This window comes from Hemiscyllium ocellatum, chromosome 28 (genome assembly GCF_020745735.1).
Source record: "Hemiscyllium ocellatum isolate sHemOce1 chromosome 28, sHemOce1.pat.X.cur, whole genome shotgun sequence".
Lineage (NCBI taxonomy): Eukaryota > Metazoa > Chordata > Chondrichthyes > Orectolobiformes > Hemiscylliidae > Hemiscyllium > Hemiscyllium ocellatum.
The window spans coordinates 46,323,702-46,348,519 of NC_083428.1; the positions used below are offsets into that span (position 1 = coordinate 46,323,702).

At 41.9% G+C, this 24,818-nt stretch overlaps 1 protein-coding gene across 2 annotated transcripts in view; it reads left to right on the plus strand.

Moving 5' to 3' along the window:
• The window catches only part of crsp7 (cofactor required for Sp1 transcriptional activation, subunit 7), a 158,850-nt gene that overhangs the window by 52,775 nt on the left and 81,257 nt on the right, over positions 1-24,818 (plus strand). The gene's annotated exons all lie outside the window — the stretch shown is intronic.

Genomic DNA, 24,818 nt, shown 5'->3' on the forward strand with positions numbered 1-24,818 from the left:
CTCTTTCACGGAGTGCAGTATAGATTGCAACTAGTTCTTGTCGTAACATACTGGAGGCAACGTGACAATCATTGGTATTGACAAGGTGTTGGTGGTCATTGTTTGCTGGTAGCAATATTGGTACACATCTGTACCGAATTAGTGGATCTGTTTACTCTGTACCAATCAATGTGACTTCAGAATGAAACAAAGCAGGTGTGAACAAGATTTTATGAAGGAACAGCAAAGTAAGATTTTAGTACATTTAAAGGAGATCAAGCAAGGAAATGTACTATTTGTTGCCGTTGAATGCTCCCCACAAGTAAATAAGAGGAACTCTATGCCCTCCTGCCCATTCATATTCTGATCATGTCTGCCAGTTTGGTTTTGTCTCTTATGGGATGAACTCTGATCCAGGACTTAAGAACCAAATGTTGGCTGCTAATGAAGTACACATCTGGGGAAATGTTTAAGGCTTTCATCTACAATTTTATATGAAATGCTTTGTTGAGCTGAAGTATTATAAATGGTATATCTAGTAAAACAAACTTGATGGTCACAATTATATGTTTAATGGTCGAACAAATAGCCTTTTGTTCTATTCTTCCCCCTTTTCCATGCTATGTCTGATTGCAGTATAGTTATCTTCAAATCTATCCATAGCTGATATAAGTCTGTGATCTTGCTTCAACTCCTTTCTGATTGCTTTGCTCATACCTTGCTCTTGCAAATGTGGAATTATTCTAAGGTTTGACCAATTACTTGCAACTTAGTGTACCAATAAGATGAATGATGTCACAGCAGTGATGCTGTGACAATTCTAATGTTGGTGGTAGCACATCGTGTGATTTCACTGTGAACTCTCCATCAAAATGGATGCAATGCATTTTTAGATAACTATGATTACCACCAATAAAAGAAAGAAGGGCAAAGTGGGGAAAAAATCTTGTCTGTAATATGTTGGAACCTCTGATGTTTTGATAAAGTAAAGGTTTTTGTGTGTTGGTCAGTAGTGTGATTTTTTAAAAAATATTTCACTTATCTATTATTTGATATTACAGTTGGGCTAAGTTAAGGGTGTGGTTGTAGGTTTGCTTGCTGAGATGGAAGGTTCATTTCCAGATGTTTCGTCACCCTACTAGATAACATCTTCAGTGGGCCTCAGGCAAAGCATTGCTGATAATTCCTGCTTTCTGTTTATGTTTGGGGTTCTTTGGGTTGGTGATGTCATTTCCTATGGTGAAGTCATCTGCTGTTCTTTTTCTCAGGGGGTGGTAGATGGGGTCTAACTCGGTGTGTGTTGATAGAGTTCCGGTTGGAATGCCATGCTTCTAGGAATTCCTTGTGCGTGTCTTTATTTGGCTTACCCTAGGATGGGTGTGTTGTCCCAGTCGAAGTGGTGTCCTTCCTCATCCCATGTGTAAGGATACTAGTGAGAGGGGGTCATGTCTTTTTGTGACTGGTTGGTGTTCATGTATCCTGGTGGCCAGTTTTCTGCCTGTTTGTCCAATGTAGTGTTGGTTACAGTCCTTGCACAGTATTTTGTAGATGACTGACTGTAAATTTAGTTTTGCTTATCTGTATGGGGTCTTTCAAGTTCATTAGCTGCTATTTTAGTGTGTTGGTGGGTTTGTGGAGTACCATGATGCCAAGGGGTGAGTAGTCTGGCAGTCATTTCTGAGATGTCTTTGACGTAAGGGCAAGTGGCTTGGGTTTCTGGACCTGTTTTATTTGTTTGGATTTGTTGCTGAGAAATCAGTAGACTGTGTTCATTCGTACCCAGTCTTTTTGAATACAGTGTATAAGTGACTTTCCTCTGCTCTGCATTGTTCCTCTGTGCAGCAGTGTTCCTCTGTGCAGCAGTGTGTGTTGACTCAGTGAAATAATGTTCTGATGCAGCTTCGTTTGTGGGTGTTGGGGTGATTGCTTCTGTAGTTCAGTATTTGGTCCCTATGTGTTTTCCTGTAGATGCTGGTTTGAAGTTCCCCATTGGCTGTTCTCTCTACTGTGACATCTAGGAATGGGGCAGCTTGTTGTTGTTTTCCTCCTCTTCAGTGAATTTTATGCTAAATCTTCTCAAAACTCACTAGGAGTAAGTTAAACTTGAATAAATATGGCAGAAAACCCCAGATTTGTTATGCTTTGCTTGCTCAATGCAGGAAATATGTCCAGCTGCACCTCTTGTCAGACCGCATGATGGCTCTGGAGCTGCAGATGGAGCAATTGCGATGTTGAAGTTGTGGATAGCACATTTAGCGAATTGGTCACACTGCAGATTAGGATTGCTCAGGGAGAAAGGGAATGGGTGACCGGAAGGCAGTGCAGATGTCCCCTGCAGTCATCTCCCTCCAAGGGTGAGAGTGGAAAGAGATACAAGAGACCTAAGGGGCAACTTTTCCACACAGAGGGAGGTATGTGTATGGAATGACCTATCAGAGGAAATGGTGGAGGCTGGTACAATTGCAACACTTAAGAGGCATGTGAATGGGTATATGAATAGGAAAGGTTTGGAGGATATAGGCCAGGTGCTGGCAGGCGGGACTAGATTGGGTTAGGATATCTGGTCGCATGGACGGGTTGGACCGAAGGGTCTGTTTCCATGCTGTACACCTCTATGACTCTACTGTTGGGGGAGATGGTTCACTCAGGGAAGGCAGCAGTAGCCCGGTTCATGGCATTGTGGCTGGCTCTGATATACAGAAGGGTGGTAAAAAGAGTAAGAGGAGTAGGTAGGTGGCTCTTTGGTCAAAAACGAGACTCCCAAATGGTGTTTGCCTTCCAGGTGCAGGAGTTTGGGATGCCTCTGACCGGTTGCAGGGCTGTCTGAACAGCCAGCTGTTGTGGTGCATGTACGCACCAATGATATAAGTAAAAAACAGGATGAGGTCCACAAGTTGAAGAATTTCATGAAGAATTTAGGGAGATAGCCAAGTTTAAAAAGTAAGACCTCAGAGGTAGGAATCTCAGGGTTGCTACCACTGCCATGTGCTCGACACTAAAAATGAAAGAATAGGTAGGCTGAATGAGTGCTTTAAGAAATGGTGCAGGAGGGAGGGGTTCAGATTTTTAGGATATTGGGACTGGTTCTTTGGGAGATGGGGCTATAACGAATCAGACGGTCTACACCTGGACCGGATTGGAACCAATGTCCTTGGGGGTGCTTTTACTAACGCTGTTGGGGAGGATTTAAACTAATATCGCAATGTGTTGGGAACCAAATGAGGTTAGTGGACAGTAAGGAGATAGACATGCTGACTTCATTAACTAGTTCCTTACAGGTTAAGAGGAAGAGTGGAAAGGGAGCAGATAATTGCAAAAGGATGGGTGGTTTGAGGTGCATTTCTTGTAATGCATGAAGTATAGTAGGTAAGGTAGATGAATTAGTGCTTGGATTAATTCGTGGGAGTATGATATTGCTATTACTGAGACTTGGTTGAGGGAAAGGCAAGATTGCCAACAAAATATCCCAGGATATAGATCCTACAGGTGGGGTAGAGAGGGAGTTAAAAGGGGTTGAGAATTTGCATTACTGGTCAGAGAGGGTATCACAACTGTGCTGAAAAAGGACACTATGGAGGTTTCAAGCAGTGAGGCGATATGGGCAGAGCTCAAATAGGAAGGCTGCAGTAACAATGTTGGGCTATTCTACCAGTCTCCTAACAACAAGTGTGAGATAGTTATGGAAAGATGTAGGAGCAGCAGGGTACTGGTGATGGAAGATTTTAATTTTCTCCACATTAACTGGAATTTACTTAGTGTTAAGGGTTCACATCGAGCAGAACTTGGAAGGTGCATCCAGGAAGGCTTTATAAATCTTCTAACTTGAGAAGGGGTAGTACTGGACCTGGAGTTGGGGAATGAGCTTGGTCAGGTGGTTGAAGCTTCAGTACGGAATTACTTTGGGAATAGTGATCACAATTCCATAAGTTTTAGAATACTCGTGGACAAAGATAAAAGTTGTCCTAAAGGAAGAATGCTAAATTGAGTGAAGACTAACTGTAGCAAAATTCGGTTGGAGCTAGGGAATGTGGATTGGGAGGAGCTGTTTGAGGGTCAATCCACATTTGATATGTGGGAGGCTTTTAAAAAGAGGTTCATTAGAGTACAGGACAGATACGTCCCTGAGTAAAAGAGGGATAGAAATAGCAAGATTAGGGAAACACGGATGACCGGTGAAATTGAGAGACTAGCTAAGAGGAAAAAGGAAGCAAAAATAAGGACTAGGCTACTGAAAACACGAAGCTTTGGAAGAATATCTGGAAAGTAGGACCAATCTGAAACCAGGAATTAAGAGGGCTGAAAGGGGGTATTGAAATATCTTTAGCAAATAGGGTTAAGGAAAATCCCAAAGCCTTTTAATTCGTATATAAGGAGCAAGAGGTTAACTAGAGAAAGGGTGACCATTCAAGAATAAAGGAGGAAAGTTATCTGTGGAGTCAGAGAAAATGGCTGAGATTCTTAATGGGTACTTTGCATCAGTGTTCACTGAGGAGAGGGATTTAATGGATGTTGAGGTTAGGGATAAATGTTTGATTACTCTAGGTCAAGTCAGCATGAGGAGAAAGCCAAATGTTGGTATTTGAAAAGGCATTAAGGTCAACAAGTCCTCAGGTCCTGATGGGATCTATCCCAGGTTACTGTGGGAAGAGAGAGGGAAATAGCTGGGGCCTGAACAGATATTTTTGCAACATCCTTGAACACAGGTGAGGTCCTGGAGAACTGGAGAATTGTTCACGTCCCCATGTTTACAAAGGTAGCAAGGATAATCCAGGTAATTATCGACCAGTGAGCCTGATGTTAGTGGTAGGAAAGTAGCTGGAGAAGATACTGAGGGATAGGGATCTATTTGCAGTTGGAAGAAAATGGGCTTATCAGTGATAGGCAGCATGGTTTTGTGTAAGGAAGGTCATATCTTAGCAACTTAATAGAATTTTTTGAGGAAGTGACAAAGTTGATTGAGGGAAGGTCTATAGATGTCCTATACATGGACTTTAGTAAGGTGTTTGATAGGGTTCCCCATGGTAGGGTGATGGAGAAAGTGAAGTCACATGTGGTACAGGCTGTACTAGCTAGATGGATAGAGAACTGGCTGGGCAGCAGGAGACAGTTGCAGTGGAAGGGAGCTTCTCAAAATGGAGAACTGTGACCAGTGAATCCATGCTGGAACCACTGTTGTTGTTTGTGATGTACGTAAATGATCTGGGGGAAGGTAAAGGTGGTCTGATTAGCAATTTTCCAGATGACACTAAGATTGGTGGAGTAGCAGATAGTGAAGGGGACTGGAAGATTCAATTCAAGAGCAAACTATATAGTAAATGGAAAAGCCCTGGGGAAAATTCATGTGCAGAGAAATCTGGGTGTTCAATTCCATTGTATCCTGAAGGTGGCAATGCAGGATGATAGAATGGTCAAGAAGGCAATGAGCATGCTTTCCTTCATGGACAGGATACTGAGTACAAGAGTTGGCAGGTCATGTTACAGTTATATAGGACTTTGGTTCGGCCACATTTGGAATACTGTGTACAGTTCTGGTCACCACACTACCAGAAGGATGTGGATGCTTTGGAGAGGGTGCAGAGGAGGTTAACCAGGATATCTGGTATGGAGTGTGCTAGATCTGGATAGACATTCAGTGGATTAGAATTCTTTTCATTAGAAAGATGGAGGTTGTGGGGGAACCTGATTTGAGGTCTACAAAATCATGAGGTATAGACAGGGTAAATAGCAAGAAGCTTTTTCCCAAAGAGTGGAGGACTCAGTTACTAGGGGTCATGAGTTCAAGGTGAGAGGGGAAAAGTTTATGGGAGATGTGTGGAAAAGTCTTTACGAGGAGGGTGATGGGTGCCTGGAACACGTTGCCGGTGGAGATGGTAGAGGCGCACACGATAGCGTCATTTAAAATGTATTTGATGATGCATGAATGGTCAAGGAGCAGAAGGATAAAGATCCTTGGAAAATAAACGACAGGTTCAGAATAGAGGATCTGGATTGGCGCAGGCTTGTTCCTGTGCTGTAATTTTCTACTATAATTTGCTATCACCATGCAAGGGAATGGACAGCAGTTACTGGTGTATGCTCACGTAGTTGTCAGTTCTTGCCCCCATTTGTTTACAGATGAAAATCAATTCGAAATCAGTGAACTGACACAATCTTGAGCATCCAGTTTTTACGTTACTATTTGCACACCTTTGTAATCACAAAGGAAACTTTCTCACTCTAAATGCAGTTGTCTGAGAAAGATCAAAGTTTATCATTCTGTGCTTAAGACATGTGTGCAGGGTTTGTCAAACAATTGTGACAAGTTCACTATTTTAGCTTATAACTTAATCTCATGTATATCTCCATCTTTGGTTTGTGTATAACTTAAGTAACCCTGCTTTTTACTTCCTGGTTCACTACTTCTGGGAGTTCTTCTGTAATTAGCTGCATTCCTTACTTGATGATATTACTGTTGGTGGCACAGATCTTCCATAGCTGCATCAGAATTAAATTCACACCCAGGAAGGTGAAATCCATGCACGAGAAGTTGTTAGATCTTTATTCAAAGGTGACAGCAAGTACTGTTACTTGGCTGTTGACCACAAAATGTGGATGAAGTTTCTCTAAAATGGTTTTAAAAAATCAGAACAATGCTGATATTATGAAACAAACTAAACAAAATTGAGCTGCAAATGTTGGGAATTTTAAACAAAAACAGGAATTGCTGAAGAAAGGCAACAGGTCTGGCACTGTCTGTGGAGAGAAAGTAGAGTTGATGTTTCAACTCCATTGACCTGCTGCCAGACCTGAATTTCTCTGGCAATTCTTGAATGAACTGTTTGATTTGGAATATTTTCTTGTTTTTATATTATACTTTGTTTCATTGATCATCTGTCTGCACCTGCAGTGTGTTGTAACTAATTGTGGTAATCTCGCGCACTTGCTGTAAAATGCAGAATGTTTTAATATAAGGTTGGAATTTCGGAGAACCTGATATAGTTTTAAGACTCCAGCACTGTAGTTAGTTTCATCGTTAATTGTCCTTACTTGCATATGTGACTCAGGTTAGAGTAATTGTAATTGGTTGTATTTGAGAAGTAAATTGTCATTTAAAAAGCACTGGCAACGTGAAAAAGACATCCTTGGCCTACAGCTGTAATTGCAGTGTGTGTGAAATATTTCTTGCTAATTTATGTATTTCTTCTATTCCTAACAGCAGAAATATTTAGCAATAAGGACAGTGCCAGTTTTCTGTTTTTGAAGAGTTCCTGTCCTTCATGTTGTTAATTTGAGCAATGTTGTGTAAATCAAAAAAAAATATTTACTGTATTGAAGTATCTGCTTTTGGCTTATGGCATAACATATACTAGACTTCGTCTCATTTTTAAAATTTAGCTTTTGTGACGCTAATTTCTATTATTCATTCTTATCTGGGTGACTGTGTGTGTGCATTGTTTTAGAACATTCCTTGACAGAGGTATTCATTTCTTTTTGTGATTCATTTCTTCTGTATGTTGTGGAGCCTTAAGGGGCGTATGTAGTTTTGACATCTGTTTTCATTGGCTTTGTCTATCAATAGCTATTTACTTGAAAGATATTGGTATTTAGAATAGATCTACCAATGAAGAGCATTATGAATAGCCTCACAAAACCGTAGGCCCACAAAGTTATTTTGCTCAGATTTATTGGTTATTGTTAAGGCTCATGTTGCACATAATGGATATTCCTGTTATGCAGTCACTGGAATAAATGTTCTAGATTCACTATGGCAACCAAGTTCTAATTTTTGATTATGCATCAACAATTACTTGCCTGCCCCTTTTGCCAACTTTAAATTCCAATCTCATATGGCTCCCCTATCAATCGTTTTGGAAGCCCTTTCGTGGAACAGAAGACTATTATCTGTGGAGAACACTGGTGTTATAATCTACAGTAATATAGAGAGTATAGAGAGCATAGATTCTGCTTAGCTGCGGGCAGAAATAAGCCAAGGTGACCGGGAACCACTAAAACTCTTAATAGTATTGCAAACACTGAAATGTAACAATCAAAATTGGTTGTTCAGCATGAATTGAAAATTTAATGGGTTTAGTTTTTAAAGTCGGAAGAGAATTAGCATTGCTAGTTCTGTACATTTGAGTGATCACATAATAATGCATAGGCACAGAACTAACTACACACATTTAACAGATCTGAAGAGTAGGTAAGTAATACAATCACATCACAATACGTACAGAAGCCTGGGTCGCTGTCTCTCAGGAGGTGATGGCCTAGTGATATTACATAGGTCTTTGGATTAATAATATAGTGGTAGTGCCCAGGGGGCCTAGGTCCAATTCCAGCCATGGCACGTGGATTTTGAATTCATTAACAAATCTGATCACTAGGAAACCACTTGATTGGCAGGGAAAACCCATCTCGTTCACTAATGTCCTTCAGGTAAGGATGGCAGATTTTTCCTCGTGTATGGCCTTCATGTGACTCCAGACTTTCTGCTTTCCTCTGTAATTAGAATGGCCCGTGTTGTCCATATCCTGTAAATAAATTACAAAAAAAACCACATTTGAATCTGTCAGATTAGAAGCACAGGAAAGATGTTGTGAAACTTGAAAGGGTTCAGAAAGGATTTACAGGGATGTTGCTAGAGTTGGAGGATTTGAGCTATAGGGAGAGGCTGAACGGGCTGGGGCTGTTTTTCCCTGGAGCGTTGGAGGCTGAGGGGTGACCTTTTATAGAGGTTACAAAATTGAGGGGCATGGATAGGATAAATAGGCAAAGTCTTTTCCCTGGGGTCGGGGGAGTCCAGAACTAGAGGGCATAGGTTTGGGGTGAGAGGGGAAAGATATAAAAGAGACCTAAGGGACAACTACTACATCCAGAGAGGGGTATGGATATGGAATGAGCTGCCAGAGGAAGTGGTGGAGGCTGGTACAATTGCAACATTAGAGGTATTTGGCTTGGTATATGAATAGGAAGGGTTTGGAGGGATATGGGCCAAGTGCTGGCAGGTGGGAATAGATTGGATTGGGATATCTGGTCGGCATGGATCAAAGAGTCTGTTTCCATGCTTTACATCTCTATGACTATAATAACAGGCAATGGATTTAGAAGATTTCAGTTTTGTTACAGTTTTTGGCAAGTAAGATCGAGCATATTTTCACCCTGGGTGTCTCGATCTTAATGAGGAGGAACAGCAAGTGACTGAGCTATGTTTTGTGACTAATACAAATTTTCAACAGATTATTTTATTCAACTTGACACTGAGCCCTTGCCTGTCATTAATTGTGGGAAGAGCTACATAAAATAAATCCAGAGCACCAGAGTCAGCAATAATTGTCGAGTTAGGAATTTGTGTCACAAAGTTAGTCCCTTTTTTCCCCCCCCTAAAAGCTGTTCCTTGGCTCAAGGAGACTCCTTGATTTTTTTTCCCCCAGAGGGACAATAAACCGGGCTGGGCTCCGATCAGTCTGGTATGGTCCAGAGATGAAAAGAATGTTGAGGCCTTTTTGTTTATATGTAAACAGGTGAGACTTCAGGCCAAACTGGTCATCTTTTAGAAGTGACCTGTTATAATGAAAGGGGAGTGATGAGCTCTCCAGCTACTGACACCCCCACCCCCCTCCCCCAGGATACCAGGGCCATTATAATTTTGCCTCATGATTAAATGTTGTAGTGAAAATAAATGAAGCATGCAATTAATATTTTAGGACTTGCCTCAAATTTCAAAAATGTCTATGAAAACCTACAATTGCAACACATTTGTCATAATGGTCAATGCTGCCTCTATCAGAACCGATGCACAGTTAACTGTAGCATGTAAAAATGTCGATGTCTCTTTCCAGCTCATTTTTGAGCCCTGTTCATTCAAATTTATTTCTTCCAGCTGTTTAAACCATATTTTTGACTAGCCAGTGTTCACAGTGCTGAGCATCTCTTGTTGCGCAGTGGTGGTATCCCTACCTCTGGACGAGAAGGTCTGAGTTCAAGACCCACTTGTCATAGTCTTAACGTGTTCAAATTGGTTGTTTACTAACCCTTCTGCAAAAGCTTACCAACCCTTGTCATCTAAAAAATGTCTTAATTTCTCCATGATCCTTGTTCAATTTTAACAAGTATGTTTTTGGTGGACCTGTGTATCCAAGTATAAGAATTATTGAATAAGTCATGTCTTCAAACCTCAGGTTTTGGGAATTATTTGGTGTGAAGGGGTCATTTGATATCCTGTTTCCTTTTGAGCTTTTGACAATTTGGATTAGATGCTTAGATACAAATATTCTGTGTTTAGTAAGTGCACAATACTTGTTCTGAACAAAGTACAAGACCTGATTCAGTGATTTAGGTCAAATATCTGCATCAGAATGTTTTTTGGTAAAGCTCAACTTGGATTGACATTCAAAGAAAAAAGAGCAAATTGGATGCCTGACTGTGGTCAAACCTTTCAGGGGTTAGGGTTTCTGCACCGCAGGGAGTAGGTAACAGTTAATCCATTGACTCCATCATGATTTTCAGGGGGTAGGGGGTTGGGAGATGTACAAGAACCAGTCAGGGTTGTGAACTTGTTTTGCCCAGGGCTAGCTGGTTATGTTGGTCAAGGAGATGGGTCACTGTTAATCTGTGGAGTCTGTCCACAGAAACTTGGGGGATATGTGCTGTGGAGTTGAAATTGCAGTCACAGCCATGGTATTGGACCACTCCAGATTTGCCTTTAGAACTGGAACTAGAGGCTCTGAACAAGCTCGCTGTGCAATTGTGACAGGGCTAGCAGGATTTCAAAGGAGTCAAACTATAAAATGGTCTGACTCACTGGGATGGTGCACTGGATATTGAGCCCTGCTGTTCCTGGAAACTTGTGAAACTTTGCGTACTTTTTGGACAAGGTAAAGATTTTATTAAGTAAGTAAAGTTTCATAATTCACCTGACTTTCAGTCCCAGGTTGTGTTCTTTTTAAAAAAGAATGAACCAAATTTCTGAACAGAATGAGAATTACTATTTATTCTAATTAGACTCTAGTGATAGGTAAAGTTACAAAGTATCAGCATATAACTTGACTAATTAAAACTTGAATCACATATGCAGTTTCTCCCTTGCCATTGCTTACATACTGACTGTAAATTGTGTTCTGAAGATGGCCCTTATGACACTTCTAGCTGGATTGCTTCAGTCATCTTTCTCCAGATACGTTCACTGGTAAAAGAGAAAGGTGGCTGATTCCCTTGTTTAAGAAAAAAAGTGACTCATCAGTTAAGTCCCAGCTTGTGATAACTGTTACATGAAAGATGAACTGATTTATTTCAAGTTTATAGTGAATTGTGACTGTAGAGACCAGTGAGCTGGGGAAGAACCAAACACTTGTCTTTCTCTCTAACTTGTTCACAGTTCCAAGGCTTTTTTTTAAACCTGAGAACAAATCAGTTGTTGGCAGACAAAATTGTTTGCCTTCAGTAACTAGTCACTAATCCATTAAAAAAAACTTTATCTGTACATCCTCAGCCCCAAATTATCCAGGACTTTGCAATTGCTGGTTGTTCAAACAATTGTTGCCACCTTTTCATACACTGAATTACAAAACAGCTCACTCTTATTCAGTCTCCAGTTTTTAAAAACCTAAAATAAAAAGACACAGTCCATGCAGGAATGCAAACATGCACAAAGAAAAATTATCTTTTGGATGTGTACAACACTGGCCAGATTATTGTTTACTTCTGAGAAGGATTGGTGCAATGCTACGCTGTTAGTTGGGAGTTGCAGAATTCTGAGTGGCAGGAAAAAGGACAGTGGTATATTTCTAAGCCAGGGTGATGTGTGATTTGGAGAAGGGTTTACAGCTGTATTGTGTTATGAAGTTGAGTTCATGTTGAAACATGATTCAGTTTTTTTGGTGATTCTTTGGGAATTTTTATTTACATTTCCCAATCTTAGCACTACTTCTTGCTCATATTGTAAATTTTTTTCTTTCAACAGTATTTTTCTCAACTTCCCTGATAAACCCATTGTTGAATTATTAATTTCTTTTGAATCCTTTTGTGAAATATTTTGCTGTGAGCCTTGAACTATTTTAAATGTCTGTCATTGTTTCCCAGCTGCCTTTACTGCTAAACTCCTCTCCTAGTCCACTCCAGCAAGCTTTGCCCTCATTTCTTGGTAATTACCATTATGTAAATTTGGCCCAGTTGTTTCCAACCCAGATTTCTCCCCTCGAACTGAATTCTTTCATGATTTGGTCACTGTTTTACTTAGATCATTTATTAAACCTATCTGATTACACATTGCCAGATCTAAAGCAACTTGATCCAACATATTATAGGAAACTCCTGAATACACATTGAATTATTCCTTGTCACTACCTTTGTGACTTTTCCCAATCTTCATGAAGATTCAAGTCATCCATAATTAGTGTACTGCCCTACATATAGGTAACTATAGACACCTTCTACCAGTGTCATCTTCCTCTTGTTTTTTATCTCCACTTGTATGCATGCTGCAGTCTCATTTCTTGCTATTGTACTTACTTCATTCCATGCTAACAAAGCTGCCATACCACCCTTTCCTTTCTTTTCTTTCAAAGAGTTTCATATTCCTGGCTATTCCATGATTCCAGGCTAATCCCTTTCTACCTTTGATCTCCTTGTAACCATATTATACCTATCAACCTCTGTGTAGTTAATTCAGTCATTTTGTTATGAAGGTCGCGACATTTATTTTGTCTTTTTACTGTTTGTCCCCTCCTTGACTCTTGCTTGTTTTTCCAAGTTTGTACACTGTTCCTGTTCAACTCTGCTATCCAAATAGCTGCCCTGTAATTACGCCACACAATTTCCAACCGATCATGAGCTCCAGCAAGAGTGTATCTAACAATCTCTCTTGACATTCACTGCATCAACATCATTATTATTCATATCGACGCTATAAATGTGACTGGCAATGTTAAATTAGCTGTTGGAAAAATTCTTAGCATGCCCTGGAATATCCAGCAAATATTATCCAATGGCAAAATCCCATGTAGTGTTGGGCATTGGGTGAGTTTCATAAGTGTGGATACAGTTAGTATCTTTACTTGTTGTGACTGGTCAAATGGATATTATTTGTCAGCATTTGGGTTGTAGAATCTATAACTTGGTATCGCCAATTCAGAATAACCAGTTGGGATTGTCATATGGCTCACTTGCACCTGTTGGGAGGCTGCATATTAATACACGGGATTCTGTCAGAGTCATGGTAAAACCAGAAAGTGCTGGAAATACTCAGCAAGCCAGTTGGAGGCTTATTGTTAGAACTAAAAGAAGATTTAATGCAAAAGTTTTTCTGCAAGTACTATGTAGTATCAGGGAAAGGGACTGAAAGAGGTATGTAGGAGGATAGGTCTATAATCTAATAGTTGTCAGGTGTAATTCCATGACAAAAGGAACCAGTCATAAATGATGCGGGTGATGGGGCGTTTAAAGAAATAAAAGATGGTTTGAAGACATTGTAAATAGTAATAGCAGGACCATTCCTGTTGACAGGAATATGAATGAGGGAAGTGTTTGAGTTAAATATGTTGAGGGTGTTGTTCAGTCTGGAAAGTTGAAACCCCAACTCCTGTCTCTTCACTGAAACTGATTCTTACCTACTTGCTTTTTCAACAAAGGATCAATTAATAAGGAATGTTAACTCCCCTCTTTCCAGCAGGGGAATTGAATACAAAAATAGTGAACTTGTGTTTCAGCTATGTGAAACATTGGTGAGATCATATCTTGAGTATTCTATATAGTGTTTGTTCCTTATTTAAACAAGGATGTAAGGCATTGAAAGAGAAGATTTACTTTACTGAGACTGGGTTGGACTGGTTGCTCGTCAGGAAAGGTTGGACAGGCTAGGCTTGCGTCCACTAAAACTTTGGACAGGAAGCAATTTGATTGAAATTCAATTTAAAGATAATTTTTTTTATTTTTCTGTATTTTTAATTGTGGACAGATTTTTTTTTAAAAAGCTGTTTTAAAAACTAACTATAATTGGAGTGCTTCGTCCTCTTTGAAACTAAGTAACTCAACACTCATTGTGCTCATTGCACAGCTACTGGTTCAAGCAGTAGAAGGTGCAGAAGATCTGGAGCCAAAGGTGTGTACAAATGAGTTCAGCCAAGAAGTGGCTGACTTGCGTGGACCAGTAATCAATGACCAAGGCTCTCTGCATGCAAGCAGCTAGATAATTGATTTCCAGAAGCACAACATCTTGGCATTGTGAACAAAATGGTTAGAAACTGTCCAATGTCCTCCTGTTCAGGAACACTCTTGAAAATTTTATTTTTTCTTCAGTTGCTATTAGCTATGACTTTCAATAAATAGGGCAGAGATATTTTTATAAGCATGATTCAGCCATCGTGTGCCTGCAAACCAGTGAAAGCTTCTGGAGAAGGAAGAAAGAGTGTTCTGACCAGCACAAAAACCACTTCAGCTAATTCTATGAACAGAGACCACTGAGCTGCTTTCCCGATTGTCCTTTTGGTCATAACATTCATACTATTGCCCTGTTTTTGTATCTATTTGTTTGTGTATGTTAGGGGGATAAGATGGGAGTTAGCATTTTACTTGGCGAGTTGAATGCTGCTGGTCATAACTGTTTTTCTGCAGCCCCAGTCTATATACTTAGAATATATTCTGAATTATAATTTTTTCTGTCAACCAGGGAGTGAAAGAACTAAGTTGGGGACATCTGTGCAGTCTTGAATTTGTTAAGTCTTGAATTTTTGAGATTTGCATGATTTTCAGCATGCTACTCCAGTGAAGCGATGCTGCCATCTTCACAGGGTGAATAGGGAAAGGATGTTTCTTCATTTGGAAGAATCTTCAACGAGAGATCGTTATTTAAAAATAAGGTGGTACTTATTTAAGACCATGTTTTGAGTTGAGCCTTTGAAACGCTTCTTCCTCCAAAAGGCAATGGAATCAGACTCTCTGAATATTTTTAATGCAGAATTAGATTCTTGAGCAAAAGGATGAAAAATTATTGGGGTTGGCTGGAATATGGAGATCTGTCATCTTTTTGAATGGTGGAACAGGCTTGGGCAGAGTGGTCTGTGGCCAGTGGTATGTCACCGGAATCAGTGGTGGGTCCACTTTTGTTCATTTACACCAATGGTTTAGATGACAATGTAGAAAACATGGTTAGTAATGTTGGGACAGGACTTCTGTCCCCGTGTTCGTTTGGAGGAGAGAGACACCGGGTCTGATTAAAAGTATAAACCGGTTTAATGAGAGAGAATTGTACACAGTACAGTTAGGTGTCTAGCTCACTGGAGAAGGCACGTTCTGACTATATTTTTAATTTGTCTATCCTTTTGTCCTCTCTCATTCCAGAGTTACATCCTTATTTGGTAAAATGCAGAATTTTGGTATGTCATTGGTTCTCACCTGATAACATTCTATTACCTCCGTTTGAGCTACGTGCATTTAGACACGGCTCCAATGTCCTGTTATCTCTCACCCTCCCTGGGGCCTCTTCAGGCTATGCCATCAGCTTTTCAGTCTGTTCTTAGTGTAACATAATGGCTTACTGTTGTCTAGTGAAGCTAACAAGTTCCAGACTTGCTAATACTACCTTACGTGAGCACTACCTAACAATAAAGTTTCTTACACTACCTAACCTTAATAATGGATCCCAACACTCCCTCCCTTGGCCTCGAAAGAGGCCACAAAAAATACAGCAGTTCGCGCGCAGCAGTCAGGACCCGGATGGTCGGTGAGCGTCGCTCCTTTGCAAGACCGACCAATTAGCTTAAGCCGGCTTGTCTGACTCTAGGGAGACATAGTTATAGGGGATAGGAGTCCCTAAGCAGCATACAACTTCACAAAGCAATCCGCGTTGCAAAAAATCCCTACTCTAGGTGCCTCTCCAGTTCGTATACAATCGTTACGGCACGAGAAGCAGTGAAATAATACATAACAGACATAAGCAGACTTAAGGGCCGTATAGTGGCGCAGTGGTTATCGCTGCTGCCTTATAGCACCCAAGGCCACAGGTTCGATTCCAGCCTGTGTGGCGGTTGCATGTTCTCCCGTGTCTGCGTGGGTTTCCTCCCACAGTTCAAGATATGCAGGTCAGGTGCATTAGTCAGAGGGGAAATCGGTCGGTGTGGATTGGTTGGGCCCGGCCTGTTTCTACACTTTAGGGAATCTCATATTTTTAGGCGGCACGGTGGCACAGTGGTTAGCACTGCTGCCTCACAGCGCCAGGGACCTGGGTTCAATTCCCACCTCAGGCGACTGACTGTGTGGAGTTTGTACGTTCTCCCCGTGTCTGCGTGGGTTTCCTCCGGGTGCTCCGGTTTCCTCCCACAGTCCAAAAATGTGCGGGTCAGGTGAATTGGCCATGCTAAATTGCCCATAGTGTTAGGTAAGGGGTATAGGTAGGGGTATGGGTGGGTTGCGCTTCGGCGGGTCGGTGTGGACTTGTTGGGCCGAAGGGCCTGTTTCCACACTGTAAGTAATCTAATCTAAAAAAAAGCACTCAAAAGTCGTAACATGGAGGTGGGAGGTCCCCCTCCATCTCAAATTCGGCCATGCCAACTGTCGCACAAGGAGCGCCTGCGCATTCCTGCTGTACAGCTTGATAAGGTGGGGGCGAAGAAAGGTGGTCATCCTTGCCTGTAAGGGCTCGGTCGATAGTTCGAGTTACAAGGGTCCTGCACGGAGAGTTGTACCGCAAAGCACAGACCCAGCCCTATGAGAAGATGACCAGTCCGCCTTGGTTCAGACATCATCACCACCACTCTCCGTCTCCTCTCAGGGAGCGCCCTCCGCCAGTGATTGTCCTTTTGGAGAGCTGGAACAGTGTGAAAAGTGGTGCCAGTTATTGTCCCCCTCCCTGTCCACCCTCAGGGTGTTGTTAGCCACTTCGGTGACTCGGAATGGCCCTTGCCACCTCTGCTCACTCCAGGACGTCCTGCCTGGGTGTCGGAGGTAAACTTCCTCCCCCACCGAGAGCGGTGCCGTCGAACCAGTCTCCTTTTCCCGAGCATCGATCACCTGTTGCCTGACTAGCCTAACCATCTCGTGCAAGACCTGCATGTACTGGGTCATGCCCTGGTTCATGAAGTCCCAGGTGTCCTCCCACCAGGGTGATAAGCGAGGTCCGGGCATGGGTCTACCGGTCAGAATCTCATGAGGGGAAAGGAAGGTGTCTCCGCACTTCTCCTGGCGCATGGACATAAGAGCCAGGGGCAGTGCTTGTACCCAAGTCATGGAGGTCCCCGCCAGGACCTTCGCTATCTTGTCCTTCAGGGTCCTATTCGCCCGCTCAACTAAGCCCTGGCTTTCCGGATGGTATACACTGCCAAACCTATGGCTTGTTCCCAGCGCCGCCTCCACACGGGCTAGGTGTTCGTTCTTAAAGTGGGTGCCGTTATCGGTACAAACGAGTCTGGGCACCCCATGTCTGGGGATCAACTCATTTCGCAGCCAGTTGGCCACTACCTCCCCATCCTCCTTCTTTGTTGGCGTCGCCTCCACCCACCGGGAAAAATGGTCCACAATCACCAGGAGGAACCTATAGTGGTCTGGCGTGCGCCACTTGGCCCCCATGTCAGTGAAGTCAATGCAAATTTCCTGCCATGGGCCGAGGGGCGTTGGGAAAGTAAGTAGTGGGTGAGGGAGAGCTCTGCGAGCGTTATGCTCATTGCAAATCTTACACTTTGCTCTCAGATTTTCCAATTGTTCCCGTAGCTTGGGAGCCCACCAATGAACCCGCACTGCCAGGAGGACCTTAGTCAGTGCCACATGCATCGGCCCATGGAGTTCAGCAAATAGTGTAGGGAGCAGGGACCGGGGCGCCACTACCTCTCCGCCTGCCGATCTCCATAGTTGATGCTGCGACGTCCCCACACAAATCGTCTGGGCCACCGCCCCCTTGCTCTCCCACTCACCTTTCTCGGCCGCACTTGCGCGGTCTTGTAACTCAATAAGGTGCATAATGGCATCCTCCCGGCTGACCGGGCTGCCCACATCGCGCTCATTCCCATGTGGTGTCCTCTGTCCATCCGTTATCCCTTCTTCCGTGGCCTCTCTAACACTGTCTCCCTGTGCGCGCCTCCCTTCAAAATCCTGAGCCACCAATCTTGTTTCAGTATCAAATGTCCTTCCACAGTAATGGCATCCTGCCTGTGGAAACCTTCGTCTCTCCCCTGTCGCTCAAACTCTCTATCAAATGCTCCTCCTTGTCTCTCCCTATCCCCTTTCTTCTCTGCCATACATTCTATCACTCACTGCTCCGGTTGCTCACTTTTGGTTGCATTCTTCTCCTAATTACCTCATCAACTGCAGCTACCATCATTTACGCGTACTGCTCCTGTCACTCGTCCTTTCTCTCTTTACAAACACTTTCTGTGCCCTTCCTAACAATTCATTTAATGGTTTTATCCCACTTCACCCTTCTATCTTCCGTATCTTTCCCTATCTAGCATCCCCATATAAGTCTCCTTTCTCCCGCAGTAAATAGTATATTCAAAATAGACATTAACTCAGCCCACAAATACAGACTGGGCCTCAAAAATAAATTAACTTGTTCTGACAATCCTATCGGATTCTCAACCAGGACCATCATTTCCTTTTAAATGTTCCAACCTCCCCACCTGGTGAGGGGGTCACACACAAACCCAATCTCCTTGTCCCCTATCAACACTTCCCGAAGGGGACAAGTCGTTATGTTCTTCCCTGTTTCTTTCTTTTAAGAAATTTTCCAATGTTCCTATCTTCCCATATGCTCAAACACCAATTTATCAATTCGTGCTTGACTAACTTTAAGGCCTGTTCCTAACTTGTAAACGTATTTATATATTTACGTCCATTTATTCAGTGTTTAATATTTAAAATGTAAAATGCATACAGTTCCCAATTTTGAAATCCACTGTAATCGTCCAGATTTAGTACCCTAATTTAGATCCAAAATTAGTTTTCTTATGTACTCCTTACCAATCATTTCTCAATTACAATCCTTTAGGTCATAAAAATAATCAGAGCTGTCTTACAACAATTTGTCAATTCAACTTAAAAACTTCTAACGCATGCACAATGGTCGAATCCAAGGTCACAGATAATAACCATGGAAATTTTCATTTTTACAACTACCCACTGTCGAACAAAACTTCGACTGTCCTTCATATATTGCTTTTATGTAAAAATAAGAGGTTAGTAAGAAAAGTAGTTAGGGAGTCGTGACTCATAAAAGAACAGGAGTTATTAGCCTTAAAAAATCATGTTAAGTTCACATAAAAAGAAATCACTTTAAACAGCAGTCCCGGAACTCAAGCTGTAGAAACAAAAACAAGAATTCAATCACCAAACAAACGGATGCATCTAAATCATGTTAAACAACCATAACAATCACATCCAAAACAGTCCCGGGACTTACGCCCTAGGTGACAAGACTTAAACATTCAATCACTATCAAACAGATGAATTCAAGCCAGAGCACACAGTGTTAAACTGCCTGTTAGTTGAGCAGCCTTTTGCAAGTCTCTCCCTCCCTCTCTCTCTCTCTCTCTCTCCCTCTCTCCCCTCTCTCTCTCTCTCTCTCGGCAACAATACAGACTTTTTCACACATAGAAACTCTTTTTCTCACACAGACTTTTACAAACACAGAAATACTTATACACACACAGATTTTTACACACCCAGAGACTCTATCTTTCTCATAAACAGACTCCCTCTCACACACACACAGTCGCTCTGTCCGTAACTCTGTGTCTGTCTCTGTCCCCTGTCCTCTGTCTTTGTCTCTCTCTCCTTGCCCAATGCCCCCCTACTCTAGGAATTCAACTTATGTGCGTCGGGGTTCGTGAGCCCCTATTAAATACTTCCATTATATTGCGGGACGGGCCGGCTACTGAAATACGGTCCAGAAATCGGGTTCTCAAATCCTTGTAATTCGACTCCTGACAAAGCCTGTTCCAGTCGACACTGTCCTCTGGTCAGGGGAAGTATACACTTTACCCCAAATTCGTCAGCGCGGGGGGAAGCATACGCTTTACCCAAATTGGTCACGCGGGGGTAAGTATGCGCTTTACCCAAATTCGTCAGCGCGGGGGGAAGCATACGCTTTACCCAAATTCGTCAGCGCAAGGGGAAGCATACGCTTTACCCCAAAACTATCTCTTCACCAAAACTTCGCATCGCTGCATCCAAAAATGACTCACCACTCTTGATCACCGGTTCACTCTACTTACTCATCTCTAGGACTTTCAATCCTTGACCCAGAGACTTTCGTTACTATAAAACAAAACGGTTCGATTCTCTCTCGGGCTGACAAGCCCAGAATTTCGGTTGGCAAAGAGTTGTGAGACGCCAAACAAAATAAGAATTTAGTGTATTCAAACACCTACTGGAGATCTTTTGTATAAAGGGCGTCTCCAAGCCCGATTAGGAGTGGCCGGCCGTCCGGCGAGCGCTCAATCCCTGCCAACAGGCGTGTCTCTACTCCCTCCCGCGGCGGGGTCACCGTCTCTGTTGGGACAGGACTTCTGTCCCCGTGTTCGTTTGGAGAAGAGACACACCGGGTCTGATTAAAAGTATAAACCGGTTTAATGAGAGAGAATCGTACACAGTACAGTTAGGTGTCTAGCTCACTGGAGAAGGCGCGTTCTGACTATATTTTTAATTTGTTTATCCTTTTGTCCTCTCACATTCCAGAGTTACATCCTTATTTGGTAAAATGCAGAATTTTGGTATGTCATTGGTTCTCACCTGATAACATTCTATTACCTCAGTTTGAGCTACGTGCATTTATACACTGCTCCAATGTCCTGTTATCTCTCACCCTCCCTGGGGCCTCTTCAGGCTATGCCATCAGCTTTTCAGTCTGTTCTTAGTGTAACATAATGGCTTACTGTTGTCTAGTGAAGCTAACAAGTTCCAGACTTGCTAATACTACCTTACGTGAGCGCTACCTAACAATAAAGTTTCTTACACTACCTAACCTTAATAATGGGTCCCAACAGTAAGTATGCAGATGACACCAAGATTAGTGATGTAGTGGACAGTGAAGAAGGTTATCTAAGTTTACAAAGAGGTCTTGATCTATTGGATCAATGGGCTGAAGAGTGGCAGACAGAGTTTAATTTGGATAAATGTGAGGTATTGCATTTTGATAAAACAAACAAGGACAAGACTTATAACGATTAAAAGTAGGGCCTTGGTAGTGTTGCAGAACAGAGAGCCTAGGGGTTCAGATACGGTGGCGGCACGGCAGCACAGTGGTTAGCACTGCTGCCTCACAGTGCCAGAGATCTGGGTTCAATTCCCGCCTCCAGCAACTGACTGTGTGGACTTTGCACGTTCTCCCCGTGTCTGTGTGGGTTTCCTCCGGGTGCTCCGGTTTCCTCCCACAGTCCAAAGATGTGCAGGTCAGGTGAATTGGCCATGCTAAATTGCCCGTAATGTTAGGTAAGGGGTAAATGTAGGGGTATGGGTGAGTTGCACTTTGGCAGGTCGGTGTGGACTTGTTGGGCCGGAGGGCCTGTTTCCACACTAAGTAATCTAATCTAATAATGGAAATACGTAATTCTTCGAAATTTGCATCACAGGTGGATAAGGTGGTTAATAAAGAATTTAGCACGCTTGCTTTTATTGCTCAGATCGTTGAGTATAGAAGTTGAAACATTATGTTAAGGTTGTACAGGACATTGCTGAGACCTTTTCCAGAGTGCTGTGTCCAGTTCTGGCCTTCCTGTTACAGGAAGATATTATTAGGCTGGAGAGAGTGCTGAAGAGATTTACCAGGATGTTGCCAGGAATGGATGACATGATTTGGAGGTGCCGGTGTTGAACTGAGGTGTACAAAGTTAAAAATCTTGCAACGCCATGTCATAGTCCAGCAGGTTTATTTGGAAGCACTAGCTTTTGCAATGCTGCTTCATCAGGTGGTTCGGTGCTCCGAAAGCTAGTGCTTCCAAATAAACCTGTTAGATGAAGCCTGATGTTGTGTGATTTTTAACTTAGCCAGGAATGGAGGATTTGAGTTGCAAGGAGAGGCTGGGACTCTTCTCGTTGGAGCATAGGAGGTTGAGGGGGTGACCTTTTAGAGAGGTTTATAAAATCATGAGGGGTATAGATAAGGTGAATAGTAGGTGTCTTTTTTCCCCAGGGTGGTGAATTTCAAGACTAGGGGACATATTTTTAAGGTGAGGAGAGAGATTGTAAAAAAGAAGTGAAGGGCAATTTTTCTTAAACACTGTGTGGAATGACCTTCCAGAGGAAGTGGTGAATGCAAGTACAGTTAGAACATTCAAAAGGTATTTGAATAAGTATATGAACAAAAGATCTTTGGAGGGATGTTGGCCAAACACAGGCAGGTATGCTAGTTTAGTTTGGGATTATGGTCAGCACAGACTAGTTGGACAAAAGGGTCTGTTTAATGTGCTTTATGTCTCTATTTTCACATGAATGCTTCAGATTTTCACTCTTGGAGCATTTTGCTAATGCACAACACTCGCTTCTGCTGTATCCTTTCCTTGTGCAGAAAGAAGCTTGTGCAGGCTTCTTAGAAGTTATCCAGTAGTTGCACACCTGTGTATAGCAAGGCGTAGTGTCTGTTTTTAGTTGTGGTAAGAGTAGTGGTTTTTATTTGATTTGTACATGACTTGCCAGCTGTTAGTATTGCAAGCTAGGAGCTAATGTCACTACTGCATAATTGCATGCCTATTATGAACTAAAATATTTCCCCTTTCTCCACTCTTCTTCCAAACTATTCGACTTGCTTTTTATAATTTTTGTGTAAATGTTAGTTATTAGTAGAGGTGCTGAATAGGGTGGAATGACTGCAGCAATTAATTTCTGAAACAATTTGAAACTAATAATTACAATAAGTTGGAATTGATCAGATTAAGTGGTTATCCTGATGGAAAGGATTTTAGAAATGAAGCCCTATTGGACTTGTGTTCAGTTAATATACTTAGATTGTCATCATCTGAAAGAATAGTTTGAACTCAAACTGATTTTTAAATTGTAGTGGAGATTAATGTTGCAGACATGGATACAGATTGTACACCAAAAAGCTGATAAATTCAAGGAGTGATAATAATCATTGACCCTTCTGCACCCAACTGTCCAGCCACTAATGAAGCCAATTGAGATGTTGAGTGTCCAAAAAGAGAATGCCAGGTTAACTGAGACTATCATACTGAAGTGTTACTTCATACCTGGACCTCTTGAATACTTGCTTCAGGAAGGTGGTGAAGTACCACTAGCAAGCCATTGAACTCAAGTGGAGTTGGGCATGGTCAACAAATATTGGCCCTATCAGTGACTACCACTTCCCATGAAAGAAAAAATTAAACAAGATTAGATACAGCTACTTCACTGCCTTCCTGATTGTGAGATTTCTTTTCTTTTCTCCTGTGTCCCAGATCACTTAGAGTCATAGAGATATACAGCATCGAAACAGATCCTTAGCTCCAAATCGTCTATGCCGACTAGTTATCCTCAACTAATCTAGTCCCATTTGCCATCAATTGCCCCAGATCCCTCTAAACCCTTCCTGTTTATATACCTAACCAGATGCATTTCAAATGTAATTGTCTTTGCCTCCACCACGTCCTCTGGCAGCTCATTCCATACACGCACCACCCTCTGCATGAAAGTGTTGCCCCTTAGGTCCCTTTTAAATCCTTTCCCCCCTCACCCTAAACCTATGCCCTAGAGTTCTGCAATTTCAATTCTGGTGATTAGGTAGAATCTTTCACAGTTCCCTCACAAACACCACCTTCAGTTTGAAGACATGTAAAACATTGCTACGTCTCTTGGGCCACAAAAATCACCTTTATAGGATGTTTTCCACAACTGCTTATAAAGTCAAGTGCTGCCATAGAAGCAATTTAAATATTGCCTTCAGCGGTTAGAACTGTTGTTTCAGCCTGTGGGCTGTTGGGAATTGGGAGCCCTGCCTGTACAAGTGAGCAACATGTTTATGTGATCATTTCCCATTTATGGACCTTCCTGAGCATTGGAGAATATGTTTAACGACCAGAAAATAGTTACAAATGACTAAATTCAAGTTGAATGCCTGAGATTTTGCAATGTAAACATAGCCTGGCTAACTTCCTAAGTTTTATTAGCACGCTAACTTTTTAATCAACTTTTCCTTTCTCTTTCGGTTATAGTTTTTTTTTAGATTACAGAAGCACATTAATTTAGCATGAGCACATTGTTTCACACCTTGTAGTAAAACTAGAGACATTCTGTGTACCTGTTTACAGATGTAATTAAATATTTACCAAGGCTTTGTACACCGGAAATGTTGTGCCTTCACTCAAATCTCAACTTTCCTCTTTTCTCGTATCATTTGGCTGCAGAATTTTTTTTGTATTTGTGTAATTACTGTCCAAAAATCAATCTTTGTGGTTTGGAAGATTTCTGACTACACAAAGGTGATATGTTAGACAGGTGAAGTTAAATAACATGTTGCTTTAGAAGCTTTGTCTTGTTGGACATAGAGTAATTGAGCCATCCAGTGCTCTGCGCTGGAAAATCATGAATTTGTCTTGTTACTGTGTAAAATTCTTAGCCCAGAGAATCTTGCCAGAAATGAGAATGAGTTGAGGGCAGTATGGAAAAAGAAGGAACAAGTAACAGCGCCTGGTAGGTAATTGCTCAAATTAGAGAAAAAGGCTGGTCTTGGAACATTTCTGTAATTTAATCTAAAGTAGCCACTATTGCAACATAAACAAACATACTGAACAGACCACATAGCTGTGGAGAGAAACACAATTGAAGTTTCTAGTTCATGACTGGTTTTAGGGAAGCAAAGGTGGCAAGGAAGGAATTCTCAGGTGTGTGAATTTGTTGGTTGGCAAGAATAATTTTAAAGAAAGGTATAACGGTACAAGGCAAAT